The sequence below is a fragment of the Triticum aestivum genome, chromosome 4B (assembly GCF_018294505.1).
Source record: "Triticum aestivum cultivar Chinese Spring chromosome 4B, IWGSC CS RefSeq v2.1, whole genome shotgun sequence".
Lineage (NCBI taxonomy): Eukaryota > Viridiplantae > Streptophyta > Magnoliopsida > Poales > Poaceae > Triticum > Triticum aestivum.
This window is the reverse complement of record NC_057804.1, coordinates 159575918-159583787: the sequence shown is the minus strand read 5'-3', so window position 1 is coordinate 159583787 and position 7870 is coordinate 159575918. Positions and strand designations below refer to the sequence as shown.

The 7870-nt window shown below is 45.8% G+C and overlaps 1 pseudogene; it reads left to right on the top strand.

Moving 5' to 3' along the window:
• Positions 1-250: 250 nt before the first annotated feature.
• LOC123091591 (sodium/hydrogen exchanger 2-like) lies at positions 251-7243 on the top strand (annotated as a pseudogene).
• The last annotated feature ends 627 nt before the right edge of the window (positions 7244-7870 follow it).

Sequence of the window (7870 nt, the reverse complement as noted above, 5' to 3'; positions counted from 1 at the left end):
GTCAGAAAATTACAATATTTGCCAACCTCATGTGAACTAAAGTTGCCATAAAAAACGTGCAGGTTGCCATGCTTAAAATCCGAACGTTGAGGATTTATCATTGACGTTATTATTAGATAGAAGAAGAAGAAAAAAAAGACAAGCTAATGAAATCGTCCCGTGTTCCTCTTCCTGCTCCAACAAGAGGAAAACAGAAGAGGAGTTCGTTGGCCGCACGTGGCGCCACTGAGAGACGGCCCATAAAAATCCCCAAACCAACTTCCTGGATCCCCTCCTCCACCTGCCTTGGCCGCGAATCTTTCTTTCTCTCCTCCACCTGCCTTGGCCGCGAAGGCGCCACCTTTCCCCAGACCCGCCGGCCGACCTCTGCCTCTGCGCCGCTCGTCTCGCTCCTCTCTTGTCTTGTCGTGTAACACAAGGCAGGCTCCTGCTCTCGCTGTGAACTTGCGTGGGGGGTTCAATTTGGTTTTCATAGATTGAGATTGATTTCGGTGCTCGGAGGGCGGGATGATGGGGTTGGGGCTGGGCGACCCGCCGGCGGATTACGGCTCCATCATGGCGGTGGGGTTGTTCGTCGCGCTCATGTGCATCTGCATCATCGTCGGCCACCTCCTCGAGGAGAATCGCTGGATGAACGAGTCCACCACCGCGCTCTTGCTTGTCAGTACCGTCTGCTCCTCTGTATCTCTGTGTGTGTTTGTTGTGGTTGCTTGATTTCATCCTTGCGCGCGTGGGTCTGCAGGGGCTGGGCGCTGGCACGGTCATCCTCTTCGCGTCCAGCGGGAAAAACTCGCGCTTAATGGTCTTCAGCGAGGATTTGTTCTTCATCTATCTGCTCCCACCCATCATTTTCAATGCAGGGTATGTTCTTCTTATGCAAATTACTACAGTATATATGCACTAGTCTTGCGCTGCTTTCTCTTGTACTCCATCCGTTCCTAAATATTTGTCTTTCTAGACATTCAAATGGACTAACATACCGATGTATGTAGACATATTTTAGAATGTAGATTCACTCATTTTACTTGGTATGTAGTCACTTGTTGAAATCTCTAGAAAGACAAATATTTAGGAACGGAGGGAGTATCATTCATGAGAATCCTTCTCTTGAGAGAAATTGAAATTAATGAAGAGGGTCACTGATTTGCTGAGCTCCATGCTGGAGCCTAATAACTGTTCTGATTTTAGGAGTGTCCTATATTATTGATTCCTCTTTTATTGCAAAATTTTGTTTTCTAGGTTAAGATGATGGAAACTATCCAAGGTTTTCGAGTTGACGAGTCGTTCTGGGGTAGCGACTCTTGAATAGTCGACCCTGCAGTTGCGACACGTTGTTGAGTCTTGAATTTCTTTTACGACTCATGGACTAGTCGACAATTAGTCGCGACTAGTTGTTCGACTCAAAAACAGTGAAACTATCTAATGCATAAATCATACTCTCTAATAACTGAATGTGGCTATATCTTTTAGAGTAACAAGGAAGGCTGATAGTAGTTATATTAGATATTAACTGCAAGTTTTGCTTAAGGAGCCTAACAGTTGCATGGCTCACACTACTCTTTTCCCCTATCCCTGACCAGGTTCCAAGTGAAGAAGAAACAATTCTTCCGCAACTTCATGACTATCACATTGTTTGCTGTAGTTGGGACCTTGATCTCCTAAAGTATAATATCCCTTGGTAGGTTCTCTCCCTCTTAAAATTTCACTCAGCATGTTGCTTTGTTGCTCATCTGTCTCACTGGCCCAATCTATCACAGGTGCGATGGGGCTAATATCAAGGCTGAACATAGGCTCCCTTGAGCTTGGAGACTACCTTGGTCAGTTCTTTAACCTGGAGTATAAACTTTTCCATTAACCTAAGTATAAGAAGAATTTCCATTGCGTGTCTGCTCTTCTTTCTTTTGACTCTTTCTGCACGTTCGCTTTTTCAGCACTTGGGGCAATATTCTCGGCAACGGACTCTGTTTGCACCTTGCAGGTGTTAAGCCAAGATGAGACACCCTTCTTGTACAGTTTGGTGTTTGGTGAAGGTGTTGTTAATGATGCGACATCAGTTGTGTTGTTCAATGCAATCCAGAACTTTGATCTTGGAAATTTCAGTAGCCTCAAATTCCTACAGTTCATTGGAAATTTCCTCTATCTATTCGGCGCCAGCACCTTTCTTGGAGTAGCTGTAAGTTCTGTCCTGGTTCCACCTTTGACTTTGTTAACTTGTCAAGTTCTGCTGTCTCACTGAATTTGTGTTGTTGCTGCAGAGTGGACTTCTCAGTGCTTATGTCATCAAGAAACTGTACTTTGGCAGGTTGGTACTTGACACATTGAATTGTGTGCTTGATATGATACCTGTGTCACCAATCTCAATACAATTTCAGATTTTCTAATATGCTTTTATGATTTGTTCCTCTAATTTGGCATTTTTTTTCCAGGCACTCCACTGATCGTGAAGTTGCTATTATGATGCTCATGGCTTATTTATCTTACATGCTGGCTGAAGTAAGCACCCTGCACTATTAACTTCACATAGATACTACGCAATCTGTCACTATCAGCTAGCTCTAATTGCTATTGACTGGTTGCTTTGTGTTGCAGTTGCTTGATTTGAGTGGTATTCTCACGGTTTTCTTCTGTGGTATTGTAATGTCACACTATACCTGGCACAATGTAACAGAGAGTTCCAGGGTCACAACCAAGTAAGTATCTGCATTGTTTGTATCAGAAATACATGTGACTCCATCATTTGACATCTGAACTTCGCTGATGCTTATGTCATTCTATGCACAACAGGCATGCCTTCGCCACGTTGTCATTCATCTCTGAGACGTTTCTCTTTCTCTATGTTGGCATGGATGCATTGGATATAGAGAAGTGGAAGATTGTTAGTGAAACATATAGGTATGTTCTCTATCTGCTTCTGTCCATCTGTGTAGTAACATATTTGTTGTTCACATCCAGACAGTTTTGTTTTGTAACACGTTTTCTGTACTATGCAGCCCAATGAAATCTATTGCCTTGAGCTCCATTATTTTGGCGTTGGTGCTGGTTGCAAGAGCTGCATTTGTTTTCCCACTATCTTATCTCTCCAATTTGACCAAACAAACTCCAGGCGAGAAGATCTCTATTAGGCAGCAAGTGAGTGTCATATTAGAAACATCTTACTCCCTCCGTCCACGAATAAGTGTTCTTCTAGCTTTTGTCCTAGGTCAAAGTTTTAAAACTTTGACCAACTTTATAAGGAAAAGTACTAGCATTTATGACACTAAATTAATATCACTAGATCTATTTTGAAATGTACTTTCATAATATATCAATTTGATGTCATATATGTTATCACTCTTTTGTATATAGTTGGTCAAAATTTCAAAACTTTGACTTAAGACAAAAACTAGAAGTACACTTATTCGCGGACGGAGGGAGTATGTATGTTATGTCCTTCCAAGAATACTCCTGTTACTTACATGATGTGGGTTATTCAGGTTATTATTTGGTGGGCGGGTCTCATGAGAGGTGCCGTGTCAATTGCATTGGCCTACAATAAGGTAAAATATTGTGTCTGATCTATTCCATATGTGCTCTGGGTGTAATGCATGATCAAGTTTTCTAGTCTCAGTGTTTTATCATACTGTGAACTAAAAGCACGACAAGAATTATGGAACGGAGGGAGTATATGCTAATGTAATACCTCATTCTTTATTAGAATTCTGTCATTGGGAACAAATATACCAAATTTGTTGACTTAAATGGGAATTCAGACCAAATTTGTGAAAAAACATCATTGTGAATATGCAATTTGCGTGCCGAACTTTGTTTATGTACCTTCCACCGGTACACTTCAACCATCAATGGTGTACAAATTTCATGAAAAATCATAGTAGGGAGTAGCATAATTTACGTACTTTTGGAAAAATTGAACGTGTCCTGCTTGACTGCATCTACAAGCCTGGAATACCCATTACAGCCTGTTTGGTTGTGGGATATTAGAGGTAGGGAATAAGAATTTAAGGGTAGGTGACATATAATCCATTGTTTGATTGGAGGGCAAGGGAATTGAGGTGGGATGGGGAAAGAGAGAATTAAGGAGGTCAATTCCCACGTATCTCTTCCCAGCCTTGTCCCCGTTAATTCACGTGGGAAGTTATTTTCTCTCAAATTGCCTTTACTATTCCCACCACACACCAAATGGGACTGGACAATTCAACTTCCCATGCCTAATCCCAAACTAAACTCCCACATGTAAACCCCCATTACCTTTCCTCGTTCTAGCCACACACGCTGTTAGTTGTTGGAGCAGGTTATAACATGCAACTTATGGAGTATTGTTTCATAAACTTAGCATGTCTGAAGCAAAAAGGTGAACTCAAGGCCGGAATATCTTTGACATTCACTCCCTACTGATGGACGTCTGTAAAATAGCACTACCTGCATAGTAACCCTGTATCGATAACCCAAAACCTGCAGGTCATCGTCTTCCCTCCCCTGGGTCGCCCCCGCGCGGCGACCAGGGGGGAACCCTAGCGCCGCCAAGCCCTCGGCCCTCTCTCCCACCTCTCCTGCCCGCCGCCGCCGGGGCGCGCCGCCGGGCAAAGCCCGGTTGGCGTCGGCGGCGGCGGGATCTCTCCTCCCCGCAACGGCCGGACCTGGCGCGGGTGGCGTTCGGCGGCAGTTGGCGGCGCATTGCCAACGGGGCGCGCCGGCGAGGGCTCAGGGGGCGACGACAGGAGCTGCTTCCCCCGGTGGTCGCGTGGGAGGCCGTTCGGGGCGCGCTATGGTGGCCGTGGTCGATCTGCTTCAGATCTGACCACCGGTGCCTCGGGCGGCGCGGGGATCTCGGGGCGGCGGCCTCGATCGGTGGCGCGCGGTGCGGCCTGCCTGGCGGGCGGTACCCGCGGGTGCAGATGGGGGGCCTTCCACGGCTGCATGGGCGGCGTGGACATGGCGGCGCTACGGCGGCTCCTCGATGGCCGCCCGAAGTTCCATGGGAGGCGTCGTCTCCCACTCGATCTACTCCGGTTCGTGCTGGCTACGGTACCGACTACAATCGACGCCAATTCTGCCTGGACGGATCTGGTGGATGGGCATGGATCCGGGGGAAACTCCAGGCCGGCGTGGCGGCCGCACCAAAGTCGACGCCCTCGGCGCCGATTACCTTCCTGGAGGCTTCGGTGTGGATCATACGCCCCCCACCTCTGCCATGAGCGTAGGCGAAAGCCTCTGTTCCTCTGTTTGGGCGACGATGGCACTTTGGTGTCGTGTTCCTTCCTGAAGGCGTCGGTCGAGGACTGCTCAGGGTGGTGGAGTTGCTGGTAGTTCGGAGTCGACACGGAATGGCATGTAGGTGGAGCGGTGTGGCATCAATAGTATCATCGACGGTGGTCTCGGCGGCATGATGCAGTCGAGTCTTGGCGTCCGATGCGCGGAGATGGACTCGCGCAGGAGGAGGAAGCTGTCTGGCGTCGTGGTGGCGTCGACGGTAGCTAGACCGTGCAAGGTAGATGCAACAGTACAACTCTGAAGATGGATTGGTGGCAGGTGGCTGCGGCGGCCTCATACCCGGCAGGCGTCCTGGTTGAGGAGTGCGCTGGACTGGTACGTGCCCCATACCCGGCAGGCGTCCTGGTTGGGACCTCAGGTCTTAGATGTTTAGGTTTGGCTGCGATGTCTGTTTGTTATTAGGCCCAGACTATGAGCGCCCCTTCATCGATTGGATAGGTGTAGCGACAATTGATGCTTAGACGGTGGCTTTAGTCATGTTGTTGTATGACTTTGTAAGGTCTTGTGAGAATAATTAATAATGTGGCCGTATGCATCGCCCAGATGCAGAGGCCGGGGGTCATCCTCCTTTTCTAAAAAAAAAATACAAGCACAACCTACCTTCTTGTTTTGTCAGTATAGTTGACGTATTTAGTTATGACATGTGATGGAACTTAACTGTAGTTAAAGATCTGAAGAAGATATTATGTGTAGGACATCTCACAATGAGGACAGGATATCCTCCACAATATTGGATTCGTTATCTCTTTTAAATAAATCACCTATCCAAAAAAATCATTCTGATTTAAAAGGAGTCATCCACAAATCAAGAATATGTGTTATTTCCCCCCATTTCAAAAAATTACGATAAAAAGTATCCTGCCAAAAATTGAAAACATGTGATTAAAGGAAATGATAGTAAGCATATATCCTTTTGAGTGTCACTCTTTTTCAGAAAGAAATATTAATATATTCGTTACCATTGTAATATGATATCTCAATTAGGGTGTGCGTGTGGGTATGTGCGTGCCCGTGTAGCTGGTCTATTTGCAAATGAAACTGCTCCAGGAAAACGCTGGATTTTTGCTTATGTATGTTCATGTTGTTTGCATTCGTGCTTTGTCTAACTAGTCATTACTTGCAGTTTGCAAAATCAGGGCACACTCAGCTCCCTAGCAATGCTATCATGATCACCAGTACAATAATTATTGTTCTTTTCAGCACAATTGTAAGTTTCCTCTCCCTCTTAAATAATGACATACGCCCTTCCATTCAAGGCAACAAAATCTCTAATATGAACAACCACATAATATGGAAGCCAACCTCCAGACAATTACTCATATTATCACATCTTTTACGTTTCATCAGGTCTTTGGGCTACTGACTAAGCCATTGATCAGACTCCTGATTCCAGCGAGGCACCTCACTAGGGAAGTGAGTGCCCTTTCTGAGCCATCCAGCCCAAAGTCCGTCCTTGAACAGCTGCCCGGGAATGGGCCTGAGACGGATCTCGAGAACGCTGTGAGCATACGCCGCCCGACGAGCCTCCGGATGCTCCTGGCGAGTCCAACACGGTCAGTCCACCACTACTGGCGCAAGTTTGACAACGCCTTCATGCGGCCGGTGTTCGGAGGTCGAGGCTTCGTCCCATTTGTCCCTGGATCTCCCACCGAAAGCAATGTACCATTACTAGCCCATGGAAGTGAGAACTAGAGGACTGCACATAAGAGGAAGGGGAGGATCTGACAGGAAAAGAAGTTTTGTAAATTAGCTACAGTGAGTGTAATTGCTGTAAATCTGAGGTAGAACGGTTCTTCGTAGCAGCTCATTTAGGTTAATTTCCTGACCTGCATACAGTTTTTTTAGCTGACCTACATGCCATTCCGTAATTGCTGTAATTGTGTATATCTCACTAGCCACTGCACATTATAAAGGAGTATTCGCCCGTAAAGTGCACCTGGAGGCTGAGCTCGAGGGAGGCCTTTACTTTTTTTTAGTGAAAATACTATTTCCATGCCTAAAATATTCTGAAAGAAACACATAATCATATATTTGTAGTGTACTCATATGTGATGTACACAAAAAGGACAAATACATAGATTAAAATGGGCTCTCTCTGTTGTATTTGGACCAGATATTTGTGTTTTTCTATTAGTCTTCAAATAATCGCATTAGTTAATGAAATCTTACACATAGTTGAAGAGCATGTATATATATTTGTATGACTTTTTTTGATATTTTTGGAACTTTCAAATATATTTTGTATTCTTTTTGAAAAATGGGTCCTTTGTAGTGCCCCTTTTGGCATGGCTGACGCTAGGCGTCGCTCGACCGTATAAGCCTTCAATCGGTTCTCTTACACATCAATTAGGGTGACATACGCGTCATTACAGCGGCGGCTGCTCGTACCTGTGCACCCAGGCGTGCCAGGGTTTCTCCTGCCTCCCGCCCGCGGTTTACCTCATCTCTTATGGTCTTAGAACCGTAGAGGTGCAGTGGATCCCGGCCCTTGCCGGCGGGAGAGAGAGCTTAATTTTTTTATATTTTCTTGAGTATTGTTAGGGTTTGTGTCGTGTTCAGAGATGCAAGATGACAACGCTCTCTGTAGATGGAATAAGGTTCT